This window comes from Oncorhynchus gorbuscha, linkage group LG02 (genome assembly GCF_021184085.1).
Source record: "Oncorhynchus gorbuscha isolate QuinsamMale2020 ecotype Even-year linkage group LG02, OgorEven_v1.0, whole genome shotgun sequence".
Classification (NCBI taxonomy): Eukaryota; Metazoa; Chordata; class Actinopteri; order Salmoniformes; family Salmonidae; genus Oncorhynchus; species Oncorhynchus gorbuscha.
In genome coordinates, this window is record NC_060174.1 from 56,572,199 (window position 1) to 56,587,303 (window position 15,105).

The 15,105-nt window shown below is 39.2% G+C and overlaps 1 protein-coding gene across 2 annotated transcripts in view; it reads right to left on the reverse strand.

Moving 5' to 3' along the window:
- LOC124005038 (tumor protein p53-inducible protein 11-like) overlaps nt 1-15,105 on the reverse strand; it is a 132,470-nt gene that overhangs the window by 192 nt on the left and 117,173 nt on the right. The gene's annotated exons all lie outside the window — the stretch shown is intronic.

The following is a 15,105-nucleotide window of genomic DNA, read 5'->3' on the forward strand; positions in this document are numbered from 1 at the left end:
CTGCAATAATTATTGCAATTCATGAACATAATACTTTAAATGTTACATTTCATGTTGTTCCTACTGTTCTCTTCAAGAACACAATATCATTTTTAAAGGCCTTCAACTTAACTACACAAAATTAAGAAAGTAGCCAACTTCGCTCATGCATGAGTCATTAAAAGCAAATAAATAATGAGCTCACCCTTCACATTGAATATAGTTACACTAACATGAATAGGTTTGTTGATTCCTTCCTCAACATGTGATTTTTACTCTTCAGCTTCCTGTTTACAAAGTAACCACAGAGAGAGTGTCACACGTGTTGAATACATAGTTCACAGAGTTGCCAACAGTCATAGATAGAGGAGTGCCAAACTGCCGATGGAGCCGTGCGTCCACCCTCCTGTCTGACTCCCACCCTGACCACTGATACCACCCTATAAAAGAGTTAACCTGACCATATCCCGTAAGCATGCTAGCACATTGAGTGTGGTAGGGGTGTGTCGATGTGGGTGGGCGTCTAATAAATCCATTGAATATACACCATCACAAAGACATCTACAGGTACTGTAACTGCCCAAATAAAGGAAACCCCAACATAAAGTATCTTAATAGGGCATGGGCCACCACGAGCCAGAACAGATTATATATAATAATATATGCCATTTAGCAGACGCTTTTATCCAAAGCGACTTACAGTCATGTGTGCATACATTCTACGTATGGGTGATCCCAGGAATCGAACCCACTACCCTGGCGTTACAAGCGCCATGCTCTACCAACTGAGCTACAGAAGGACCAGATTCAATGTACCTTGGCATAGATTCTACAAGATTCTACAAGCGTCCAAAACTCTTTTGGAGGGATGTGACACCCCTTTTCCATGAGAATTTCCATTATTTGGTGTTTTTGTTGATGGTGGTGGAAAACGCTGTCTTCGGCGCCGCTCCAGAATCTCCCATAAGAGTTTAATTGGCTTGAGATCTGGTGACTGAGATGGCCATGGTATACATGATTTGCATTGGTTTTCATGCTCTTCAAACCATTCAGTGACCACTCGTGCCCTGATGATGGGGGCATCCTATGAGGGCATAGCCATGGTAGCCAAAATAATGGCCTGCCCAGCATGTTTATATATGAGCCTAAGCATGATGGTATGTTAATTGCTTAATTGACACAGGAACCACACCTGTGTGGAAGCATTTGCATCACTCGGTAAGTGTTTCCATTAACTGTATTACTAATTCATTTAGTCAGGTCATGACTAACAAAAGACTAATAACATGTATTTTCAAAATAAAATTATATATTTTGAGTTTAACTATGTCACTGGTCTGTGCAACCTTTAGGCTACAAGGCTGAGCTATGCAAATGAAATCAATAGTTCTTCTCTTGTTCATTAAACAGACAAGACAATTAGATTCCCCTGCCTTGATCACAGTCAACACGCATATTTTAGATATAATGTAATATAAAATATAAATCATATTTTTCCCACACAACTTGAATGCCATGGAATATATGGAACCGCTGTCATATAGCCTAGGCTAATTTAAAAGTAGTATTTTGAAACAGCCCATGTCCTCATTTTTATAAAAAACAATAAATCTGCTCTTTCCGATCATGTTAAACAAAAAAATCTAACCTGGATTTGAGAAAACATTTTCTGATCCATGCTAGATGTGATTACCCCATCGTGCACCTGCTCTCTTTTCAAATTCCCCAGTCCACATGGGCTATTTTGGCTGAAGACAGATAAACTACACATCGCTAATAGGCTAAGTTGAAAACATGCAGATCAAGCTATCATTAACAAGATAAATATAAGAGCATTTAAATAGTTACCTGTCAAATATTTGTTTAAAATATATGAAATTGCAGTGTGCATTCCCCCAGGCTAAATGCCAAAGCATTTCTGTGACAATATACTAGAACATCTCAAGGACAGAACTACACACATTTAAATGGAGAGAATAAATGCATTAAAAGCATTTCTGTGAAGCTTTGTGATTGACAAGAACAAGTGTGATGTCTGACAACAATAGAATATTTAAAATGTAATTTGTGCTAATGCTGCATCAGCTTTATGGGTACATTTATATGATACCAAGCCGTAGGCAGAATTTTACCGCAATTATAACTAGGTCGGTTGGGGGCAATAAAAGTTTGGGCTTTGATACCAGCAAAACCTTTCAGACAGATACATAGAAAAGACGGAAAAAAGTTGCCAGCATGCTAAAGTTGGCAGGTTTTCGTCTTGGTTTGTAAGGGGTATAAACTTATCTTATTCTCTCTCCTGCTCGTCCCTTCAGTGTTAAGTTAGGTAAGCATCAGTGTGGCTTCATAGAAGTGGTGAAAAGCTAGGGAGCCTCAGGTCCCATTTTTTTGTGCGTTACTATGTTATTATGCTGCTGTTACTTTATGTCCTTAGGCTAAATACTTACAGTAATTGATTGTTTCAGTAAAAATAGGCGATCCAGCTGTGTAGAAATTCAACATATCAACTTTGAAGCTTCACATCTTTTGAATGAAAGCAGATTTGGTGAGCCTATTATTATCCTGGTGGGGATGCTTATATAGTTTATAATGTTTTAGAGTTCATGAAAATCAGAGGAGAATCCAGAACCACATCTACAGTACTCTATACAGTGGGAGTTTCTTTTAGGTCAAGCCTTCACCACAGGTAATGTAGGGTGTGTGTGTGGTGGCTCATCGTCTTGCCTGCGTAAGAAAGATGACCCCACCACCGACCTGCAGTCAATAATAGAAACACCAATAATAGAAAACCCTTTTTGCATGTGGTTAGGTGTGCGTATACCACGAAGAGGCTCAAGACAAGTATAGAGTAAAAATTACAGAGTAAATTTTACTCTATTTAAAGAAAACGTATCTCTGCCAAAGATAACATTTAGTCCAAAGAGTAAAATGTACTCTGGCAAATTATTTTTTCAGAGTTGTATTTGCTCAACTTGGTGTAGAAATGTAACTCCTACGTTATTGCGTTTCACGTTTTTTACTCTGCAGTGTTGTTCAGTGTTCTAGAGTTAATTGTTGAGTATAATGTTTACTCCTACCAGTGTTATCACACATTTACTCTGACTCATACTAAATAAATTGACCTTGATCAGGGTAAACGCAGAAAAATGTAATTACTACCATAAATCAGTCAACACAAAAGCCTATTGCTGCAAAACAGCCCAAACAGTTCTTGCATGGTGTACAATCATTGAAATAAAATAAAGCAATAGGGACAGTATGAATTGAAAGCCCGTGCCTCCGTGGGGAAATGTCTTAATGGTTCTGATACTGTGTACAAGCGTGGAAATAAAATCACATGAAGCAGTACTGGACCACAAACTAACTTGAATCATCACTACCACAGGACATCTGTATGTCGAATGATCTGTGATACAAAAGATCTTTAAAGTCAACAACATGGGGTCCCTTTCTTCTCTGTACAACTTCAAACACATTCAAATGTTCACAAAGAAACAGTGTGTTTAAAGCAAAGATGACAACATACTGCTGGTCTTTTACAAGAATAGACTGGATTGTGTGAAATATTGGCATCTCACAATGAACTTGAATACAAACAACCAAATTTGAACGGGAGACATTCCCTTGATGTTTGGCCCATTTAACACTCAAAACCTTAGTGGAAGACGTCACACAGAGTGCATTTGCCACCTAATGAACTCCTTCCATTAAATTTAAGGACACCATTTTCCCTGGACAAAATATCCAATCTACCTAGGTCAAATGTTTGACAGTTGTATGTCATGCCACTTTGGTGTTTCTCAGTCAATGTTTTAGTTACGTTTTTAAAGCTTTTCATTATATTTATATCTTTTTTGATTGTGTTTTGCTTCGCAGCACATACACCAGCTATGGAGAATCAGCCTGATTTTCTGAATACATCACGGATAATGCACCATAAAACTTTGCTTTGGTAACAACCTTTTTCCAGGAAACAAATGCTTAAACATCTGTGGGTTTCTGCAATCAAGTGCTTCAAATAGATTGCGCAGTAGAAAACAAGACTGAATGGCATTTAAGCCCAAATCATTGGAACCTTCAAGTAACTTGTTTCTTTCCATATAACCATAGTGAAAGCTCTGAATTTGCATGTCACATGCATCTCTTTAGTTCGCAATACTATCTTGGAACTGTCTTCACTAAACTCTGTCTGCAAGTCATCTTTCTCAGCAAGAAAGAAACGGCAGCTATGTCTTGCACTAAAAGATTCCACGAAATTAAATAAACCATGAATACCAAGATTGTCACCTGTTACTTGGACAATAGTTCAATGAATTTGATGTTTGTACAAGGGAACCTTCATTCCATCACTTTCCAAAATGTTTACATCTCGTACATTTCGTACAAGTAGTGAGTGAAACCCATAGGTTTTAATATATTGAGTATGAAATAGAGAAAGCAGGTGAATATTGAGCAGAGAGGAATTCAACTTTGGAGAGACATTTCTTAAAGTGAAGGGCACCCAATTTCTATATGCCACACCTCAATCCAAGAGGATTAGCTGTAATCAAAGTCTTCACAGAAGAGTTGAATTTGTATTGCATATTTCCCTTTTGAGAATAGAGCATGATTATTATTTTTTAATCCACCACGAAAGTCATAAAGTAGACTTTCGTTGGGACCATCCACAGGCTGCAAATTTTTGTTTGTGCGCATTTTTATAAATAGACTTCACATCTGGATGGGTATGTGCATTCATTTGTACATTAATTTATCTTTAACAATAACCTGGTCATATGTTCCAGTGGTTCTATTGCATCGCGTGTCATATCTTGTGTCAAGAACATATTCAACTGGATCTACAGTTCCCCACTTCTCTTCAGTAATATTTAAACCTTTTGGTTTCAGAATTCAATACATTGAAAGGATTTTATATTTGTCAGAAACATATTCACTGACTCTTTAGCTTGACTGTGGATATCAATCAACTATCTTTCACATGTAACTGACTAAAGTGTTGACGGTTGTTTCACCAACTCCTGCTGACTTGAGTTTAGCTATTGTTGTGGCACCATTATCCACCACACTTTTATAATACAGAGCTGAATCACAATGTGAGCTTGGTGCTGGCATATCACCAACATTGTTTGCTGCAAAACTGTTAGCAGCTGTAGAGGAGCCTTCACCATCATTATCAGAAAATGCTTCGGTACGCTCTTCATGTGCCTTGTTAAGATGCTTTCTACATCCAGAAAAAGTGCCAAATACATGTGAACAACCAACCTGACCACACTTCAAATGCAGAGATTTCCCTAGACAAAGACATTGGATTAACTTCATATGTTTTACAAGACTATTGGCATTTGCCTGGTGGCATTTGCAAGCAAAACAAAACATTTCTGTGTCTCAAACAGATATGTTAAATGCAACATTCTGGTACTCAGCACTGCTACCCTTATATTCGCCTTAGTTGAATCAACATCAATGTCGTAGATTGCTGTTTGTAGAAAAGTGTAACTGTTTGCCAGACTGTATGAGGTACCAAATACAAAGTGAGCTTTGGAAGCTCGTCAAAACAGCCCAGTGAGCCAGATGCCTTTACGAGGCGTCGCATGTTTGTCAATCATGATGAAGTAGGCATGAATGCTCGTTCTCTGGGTCCCCACGGCAAGCAGATAGGGCTGTTTATTTCCATCGATGCCATCAAGATGCTGCTGGTTGCTGCCAATAAGACAATAACATATCATTAGGACATCTACTATTAATTCTCAAAACATCTAATATAAGTCTCACAAACCAGATAGTAGTGATTCTGATGTGCATTACAGTTTTATACTGCTAAAATTATAGTGTAACTAGTAAGAGGTATTATAGCAATAGAGCTGATGCTAGTGTTCTTTGTTGGGGTAAGTGTTTATACATTTGAGGGGTGAAGGGCAAGAGGGGGAAGGAGGGGATCAATAACAAATGTGTGTTGAATTGTAGTCTGACCCATAGGAACTTCACAAGATGTTCAGCTGTTTCACAAGATGTTAATTTTTCCCAGCGTGTTGCGGCATTGAGCGGGGGGAGGCAGAAGATGGACGAGGAGAAGAATGGACTACTTGCCACTCTCCCAGCCTAGAAACACACATTTGAATTCTGACAGAAAACTTTCAAAACATGTCTGCCTCCCACATGCTCATCGTAGAACATCATATTACAGTATAAAGTGGTATGACTGTACCATTTTCCACCTCAGCTGTGAACTCGTTGTATATCAGCTTGGTTGTTGGTGTGAGTCTATGATCCTGCAGGATGACCTTCTATTTGAAGACAGTAGGCCATTTCCCCAGGAATTTTGAGGAAATTGCATCACCAAACATCAGTGCTAAATCTTGCTCAATCGACAGACAAGACACAAAGACAACAATAAAATCACAGCTATCAGATTTCGAATACATGGTTCTGTCGCCATTTAAGTGTAATTTGGGAATTTTACATTTTAATAGGATACCCATTAGCTGTTGCCAACGCAGAAGCTACTCTTCCTGGGGTCCACACAAAACATGGAACATGACATAATACAGAATATTAATAGAACAGCTCGAGGACAGATTATTATTATTTTTTAACAAAAGGCTCACTTAGCCTACATATTAAGCACACAAACTATCTAGGTCAAATAGGAGAGAGGCGTTGTGCCGTGAGGTGTTGCTTTATCTGTTTTTTGAAAACAGGTTTACTGTTCACATGAGCAATATGAGATGGAACAGAGTTTCATGCAATGATGGCTCTATTTAATACTGTATGCATTCTTGAATTAGCTCTGGATTTGGGGACTGTGAAAATACATTTGGTGGAATGTCTGTTGGGGTAAGTGTGTGTCAGAGCTGTGTGTAAGTTGATTATGCAAAACAATTTGGGATATTCAACATGTTCATTTTTTTTATAAAAAGAAGAAGTGATGCAGTCCGTCTCTCCTCAACTCTTAACCAAGAGAGACTGGCATGCATAGTATTTATATCAGCCCTCTGATTACAATGAAGAGCAAGAAGTTACGCTCTGTTCTGGGCCAGCTGGGCAGCTTAACTAGTTCATTCCTTGCAGCACTCGACTGGACAATAATGAAGTAAGACAAAATTAAAGGCTGCAGGACTTGTGTGGTGTCAAAAAAGCAGAGCATCTCTTTATTACGGACAGACCTCTTCCCATCTTTACAACCATTGAATCTAATTTCGACCATGACAGTTTACAATCTAAGGTAACGCCAAGTAATTTAGTCTCCTCAACTTGTTCAACAGCCATACCATTCATTACCAGATTCAGCTGAGGTCGAGAACTTAGGCAATTATTTGTACCAAATACAATGCTCTTAGGTTTAGAGATGTTCAGGGCCAGTTTATTACTGTCCACCCATTCCAAAAGACTGCAACTCTTTGTTAACTTCTTAGGGACAGGGGGCAGTATTTTCATGTCCGGATGAAAAGCATGTCCAAAGTAAACGGCCTGCTACTCTGGCTCAGGAGCCAGGGTATGCATATTATTCATAGATTTTGATAGAAAAAACTCTGAAGTTTCTAAAACTGTTTGAATGATGTGTGTGAGTATAACATAACTTATTTGGCAGGCGAAACCCCGAGGACACTATTTTCAATGCCTTTTCCTTGGGAATATAGAATTATAAGGTAGGGGCTTGCAGTTCCCATCGCTTCCACTGGATGTCAACAGTCTTTAGAAATTGGTTGAGGTTTTTCCGTTGTGTAATGAAGTAGTACTGCCATCCAGAATGAGGGTTTCTTGAAGTGTACTGTTAGATTGAGGCGCTTGACCAGAAATGCTCGCTCCACTTTGTTATCATCCTGTATTGACCACTGTTTATCCCGTCTTCAATTTTATTGATTATTTATGTTAAAAAATACCTAAAGTTGTATTACATAAGTAGTTTGAAATGTTTGGACAATGCTTACAGGTAACTTTTGAGATATTTTGTAGTCACGTTGCGCAAGTTGGAACTGGTGTTTTTATGGATCAAACGCGCCAAATAAGTGGACATTTTAGATATATATCGACGGAATTAATCGAACAAAAGGACCATTTGTGATGTTTATGGGACATATTGGAGTGTCAACAGAAGAAGCTCGTCAAAGGCATGATTTATATTATTATTTCTGCCTTTTGTGTCACGACTGCAGGGTTGAAATATGCTTTTCTCTCTTTGTTTACTGGGGTGCTATCCTCAGATAATAGCATCGTTTGCTTTCGCCGTAAAGCATTTTTGAAATTCACAACAAGTGTAGCTTTAATTTGGTATATTGAATGTGTGATTTCATCAAAGTTGAATTTTTATAGTATTTTATTTGAATTTGGCGCTCTGCATTTTCACTGGATGTTGGCCAGGTGGGACACTACCGTCCCACATATCCCAGAGAGGTTAAGGGTTACAGCAGTGGTGGGCCGTCAGGGCCAGCAAGGCCTTTTCTGCTGGCCTAAACATCATCAGAATATAATATTTTTTTAAATATATTCTCCCACAAATATGTATTAAATTATTCCCCAGAGTAAGAGTTATACTCTTGTATGTATGTTTCTCTCCCTCCTGGACCCCCACCACTTTCAGACCTACCGGAACAAAATCCCACAAACAGCCTTCTCCAGCTTAACAGAGAGTCACGGAACACTGTTCGACCTATCCAAGCTAAAAACAAAACAGAACTGACTGTAATGTATGCTATGACTGATTTTGAAGGGAAAAGTCCCTCTGATCTCCTTGATTTCCATAAGCAGAAAAATCTGAATGAGGACATGGGGCAACTTTACACATTGGCATGTGTGACAATGACTATCCCTGTGTCCACGGCTTCTGTCGAGCGGTCATTCTTGGCCTTAAAGCGAATCAAAACGTATTCCAGAAATGCTACTGGACAGACTAGGCTTTCAGCATTCGCCTCTATGTCGATAGAAAATTACTTACTGGTGGAACTAAAACGCACAGATAGACTGTACAACAATGGCTCACAGGCTCCGAGAAGGACTGCAAACTGTACAGCTGGGAATGCCTATTATTTGCAAGTGATAGATTTGGTGTTTGGAGCCACACTGGCTTTGCAAGCTTGAGTTGTCTAACCAAGGCAGCAATGAGACACGGCTGGGCACTTACAAGCAATGGTGCTTTTGAAAACTTTTGGGGACACCCGAGTGAATCTACAGCTCAACGAACAAGTGCGCAGGGCAACGGGAGCTGCACAATGAAAAGGTATTGTACTCTTCCCCTGCAATTCTATGAATAAAAATGTCAATTTAAAGGTGACGCAACGCCTGGTTTTATACTGCGTTTCTGTCTAAATGTATAGTGTCTAGAGCCATGGCATCATAATGATGGTAATAAGAGGTGGGTTGATTGTGGTGGGACTGTGTAGGACCTCACTGAAGGTCCAGCCCCCAGGCCCACAGCACGACACTGGGTTTCAGTGACTTCATTAGCTGTGGTTGCTGATGCATATATGGTTGAATCATCAGCATACACAGACCAACATGCTTGGTTTAAAGCCAATGGCAGTTCATTGGTAAAATAGAAAAGAGTTGAGGGCCTAGAGATCTGCCCTGCGGTACACCAGACTTGACATGTTTGACATGTTTGACATTAGAGAAGCTTCCATTAAAAGAAAACCCTTTGAGTTATATTAGCTAGAGAGCTCTGAATACATAATATGTGACCCGATTCAGGAAACTAGGTGTATGTCGCAAGTCACAACTTCACAGGAGAGCCATTTGAAAGTAAAACTTTTTTTAAAATCAAAATGCGTTTAAAAAAAAATCAAAATGCGTTTTTTTGTTGTTGCAGAAATGCCTTCTCGCACATGTAAACTTTCATTTGCCTTAATATCAAACTTGTATGCCATCTGCAAATACAAACACAATTGTTAAATTACGAGTCTAGTTGGTTTAGCCACAGAAAAAGCTTGCAATCTTCGTACTAGTAATTATTGGCTGAGATAATGAGTGGACTGGACATGCCGAGAGATTAGTTGGGATTGGTCTGCCATATAGCATGCGCCTCTACATTGGAGCTGGTCAGTATGTCTAGGTAATCTCATTAAAAAAATATATTGTGTAGTAAAACTGCATAAACCTATGCAAGTGAAAGTGTATTCTTAGCTAGCTAACGTTAGCTGGTTGTTTTGCTAATTAACGTTATGTGTATGCTCTTCACTTTCATAGAACCTGGTTGATTCATGCAGGGTAGTAATGTCATGAGTTGTGATTATGGTCCATTGTTTAGCTCTAATTTTGACAAAGTATTTTCATTTTAAGTTAGTGTACTGTTAGCTAGCTGTCTCGCCAACTAACTAACGTTACGTAATGCGTTGGGATTCATTGGTTACCTAGCTAGCTATCTAGCTACATGTCTTAACAAAAAATGCTCGTCTTCGTGTGCCAGAGCACAAAATAACTGATTCATTTGTGAATGCTCAACACCCATTGAATGTCCAGTGTCAATAAACGTTGGCAACTAAGCGTAATTCAATTGTTGCCAGCAGCACTGTTATAGTCACCAATGCTCTGGATAACATACTGTAACAGCCTAATCAGCTCTGCTATGGCAAGTCATGTTCAGTGAGCTGTTCTCTCGCTCTTAGATGTCTGGAAGTAGCTGACACACAGATCAACCCTTAAAACCTTTTTGGGATAGGGGGCAGCATTTTCACTTTTGTTTCTGAGTCTCTGCTTTTATCCAATGTAAAAAACAGAAATTCAAACATTGCCACATAAGACCGAATCCAAGTGGTGAGTCACATATGGAGGAGGTTGAAAAGCCATAACACACATTATGGTCAATAATATCAAAGGCTGCACTGAAATATAACAGTACAGCTCCCATAATCTTCATATTATCAATTTCTTTCAAGAATAATCAGAGATTTGGGTCAGTGCTGTACATGTTGAGTGCCCTTCTCTATAAGCATGCTGAAAGTCTGTTGTTCATTTGTTTACAGAGAAATAACATTGAATTTCGTCAAACACAATTTGTTCCAACAGTTTGAGAATTGGCAGCAAGCATATAGGTCTGCTGTCAGAATCCGTAATGGCCGCTTTACCACTCTTGGGTAGAATGATTTGCCTTCCCTCCAGGCCTGAGGACAAAGACATTCCTTTTGGCTCAGATTAATTATATGACAGATAGCTGACTCTATAGCCACTCCTACCATCCTCAGTAACTTTCAATCTAAGTTGTCAATGCCAGGAGGTTTGTCATTACTGATCGATAACAATTTTTCCACCTCTCCCACACTAATTAAAATTCAAACTTGCAATGATTTTCTTTCATTATTTGTTTTTTTGATGCATGAATACGATGGCTCACTGTTGGTTTTTGGCATTTCCTGTCTATGTTTGCCCACTTTGCCAATGAAGTAATCATTAAAATAATTGGCAACATCAAATGGTTTTGTGATGAATCTGATTCGATGAAAGATGCAGTTGAATTTGTCTTTCTGACTATATTTTCATTTAAAGTACTGAGTTTAGTCACATAATTTCTACATTTTCAGCATTTCAGCCAGTCAGATGTACAGCCAGATTTATTAGTCACACCTTTTGCCCCATCTCTTTCAGCCATACATTTTTTAAATTCCTCATTAATCCATGGAGCCTTAACAGTTCTAACAGTCAGTTTCATAACAGGTGCATGTTGATCGATAATTGGAAGAAGCAATTTCATAAATTCATCAAGTGCAGCGTCTGGCAATGTCCACACTACGACATGATCATGCTTTGTAAAAAAAACAATACATAAATAAATAAATACATGTCATTCAAGCATTCTCACACGTACTATGGATTTGACAGTCCATTTCAAACATACCATGCCTAGTATGGCCAGGAACCACGGAAACACTGAGTATGTCAGAGGAGTTCTGTGGGTCATGGGCAATATTTTGGCAGTAGGCAAAGGTCAGCTTCATCTTTTCTTTTACGGTTGCTTCATCATGCATGTGTTTCATCAGTGTGATGGCCTCTCGTCAATGCTCTTCTTCACTCAGCCAGTTTTCGTCGGTGAAGGGCTCTCTGTCAACAGCTGGTCCACTTTCAACCAAAACAACAGGAACACTGTTATAAATAGTACAACCACACTCCATTACACTAAATCGTGAGAAAACCCCATAAAAAACAAGTCTCACTCCCTTAGGAACACACCCTCACGTGCCTGCACCCAAGCAAGCACAAACCATACACACAATAAGACAGTTATGTACGAGTGTAAAAACTGTTAAATCCCAGTGGATTAATAAGGAATTGAAAAAATTGTATGGTTGAGAGGGATGAGAGAAAAGGAATGGCAAATTAGTCTGGCTGCGCAACCAATTGGCAAACATACTGCAAACTGAGAACTCATGTGACGAAACTGAATTAAAAAGAAAGAGAAACTACATTATGAAACACATATAAATTACATAAAGAATGATAGTAAAAAGCTTTGGAGCACCTTAAAATGACATTTTAGGAAAAAAAGCTAACTCAGCTCCATCATTCATTAAATTAGATGGCTCATTCATCACTAAACCAACTGAAACCCGTCTTCTGCATTGTAGTGGGCCTAGATAAACACAGACAAAAAAGTAAATAATAAACCTTTTGTTTACCTGAAGCAAATTTGTCACTGGTGCATGTTAGAATCTGGAAGAAAAGTTGAACAGTTGCAGGGACTGTGTAATGTTTAATGCTCCTCAGTCACCTTTCACATACACAAGGTTGATTGATGTCATCTTCAATTAAAAATGACAGTATGTAAACAGCAGCAGTGCTATGATAAGACAGCTTTGCAACTTGAAAAGTGATTAGAAAATGCTGTGTAAGACAGTGTCAGGGTAACAGTGCCAGAGTCTGATGAACCACCAACATTCACGGGGCAGCTTGCAAAAGAGTTAACAGAATCTGCCGATTACATGAATAAATTAATGCTCTGTTCTCAACAGTGCTACTGGGGTAATACAGCCAAACATTTCATTGGTAGTCATACACTGAACCCCATTTAGCATGCTTTAAATGTCAGGCCCAAATCATCTGTTCAGAAATCATTAACCTATATTGGATGTTGAGATAAAATGTACCCTTATACAATTAATGGGGCCTGATGTGATCTGTGACAGGCCACAGAATGTGTGATGTGTGACTCCATCCCTCCAAACCTTGGACCCCTGGAAAACTCCCCCCTCCCAAAAGTGTGTTTGGCATTTAAATGTCTCAGCGGTTCCCCCCCCGCAAGCTTTGGGGGACGGTGCCTCCCCATTTATTCTACCATCCCTGAAAACACCAGACCTCCGTCTGGATCCGGGTGCTACAACTGGGCCAGCAGGATTAGATCCGGCCTGCCGAACTCAGGTCGGATATGTGCCATATCATTTGTGCTAGCTGGGATTGTATGAACAAATAATTGATCACATTCTGTACTGTAGACAACTAACTCACCATCAGAACTCGTTTCATTAGGTAAACACATTTTTAGCACACCGGGGTCTGGTCTCTGAAGATGATACTGGAACACTTCTCCATCTACGTCGATGTCAGATTCATCGTAGACTTTTATGTCCACGATGATTATGTCCAGGATAGATTTCTAGACAACTTGAAAGACATTAAACAAAGTTGCATTTGGCTCACTATTAGGGTTTCTGTAAACAACTGCAATCATTCACCTCCTTCCGTGAAGTCATTAAAAGTCAATGACCCTTGTGAAAAAATGAACTTCTTCTCATCTTTGTATTTCACTCCTCCTTGGCATGCATCCTTACATTTTTTTACACTTACATTTTCATCACTTAGCAAACATTTAATACTTTTTTCCCTCCTCTGTAATGATCCCCTGTGGGAATCGAACCCACAACCCTGGAGTTGCAAGCACCATGCTCTACCAACTGAGACACACAGGACTAAGGAAAATGAGACACTTTTTATCATCTCATTTTAAATGTCTATCTATTTTTCTAAAATAGTCTGCACTACTATAACACAACTAATATAAACACAGCCATGTTCAACTTACATACATTCCAATAAAATATTTGCCTAATGAGCAAAGCAGAACGCAATATTGATATCCACACTAATTTACCACTATGACAGCCTCAAAACTAAGCTCAAGGCAAAAGGTATATGTGACATTTGCATATCGCGTCTGGATTTCTGCGTGTGAGATTGAGATAAACACCTAGCAAGCTTTCTACCATTTGCTATAAAATGTTAGAAAGTTACATAAAATCCTTTCAACCGAACAACGTGTTCCCTGTGTTCCTCCCATGCGTTGCTGCACTGCACTTATTAACTCTATATTTAGTAATGCACATGAGGCACCCACCACATTTAACTTTAAATTCCGTAGCTAGTATATAAGCAATAAGGCCCGAGGGGGTGTGGTATATGGCCGGTATACCACGGCTAAGGGCTATTCCTTTCCATGACACAAAGCAGAGTGCTAAGACACAGCCCTTAGCCGTGGTATATTGGCCATATAACAAACTTTTTCTTCTTTGGACTTCAATTTGTAAGTCGCTCTGGATAAGAGCGTCTGCTAAATGACTTAAATGTAAATGTAAATGTTATATGGCAATTGGCAACGAACTTTCATAAGGTGTATTACCACCACCGACCTCCGTTCATCTTTCAGTCACCCACATGGATATAACCAATGAGGAGATTGCACGTAGGCAAATGCTTCTAAAAGCCAATGAGGAGATAAGAGAGGCAGGACTTACAGCACGTTCTGCGCCACAAATAGAAGCAACTTCTATTTCAGAGCCTGGCAATGCAGAAGCTCGTTGGCGCTCACGAGCAGTGTGGGTGCAATGATTGAAGAACATGCAAGTGTTAATTTAATTTGCAACACTCGCACACGCGACGCGAGTGGTGTGGTAGCATGTTATTGCTATTTTAAACTGGTTACCAATGTAATTAGAGTAATACAAATACATGTTTTGTTATACCCATTGTATATGGTCTGATTTACCACGGCTTTCAGCCAATCAGCATTCAGGGCTCAAACTACCCAGTTTATAAACATCGCTATACCTCGATTGTAAAATGTAATATTCAACTAACAACAGATAAGGTAATGCCGCAACAGAGTGATTATTGGAAGACTCAAACTGCTCATGCAACAAGAACCGGAAG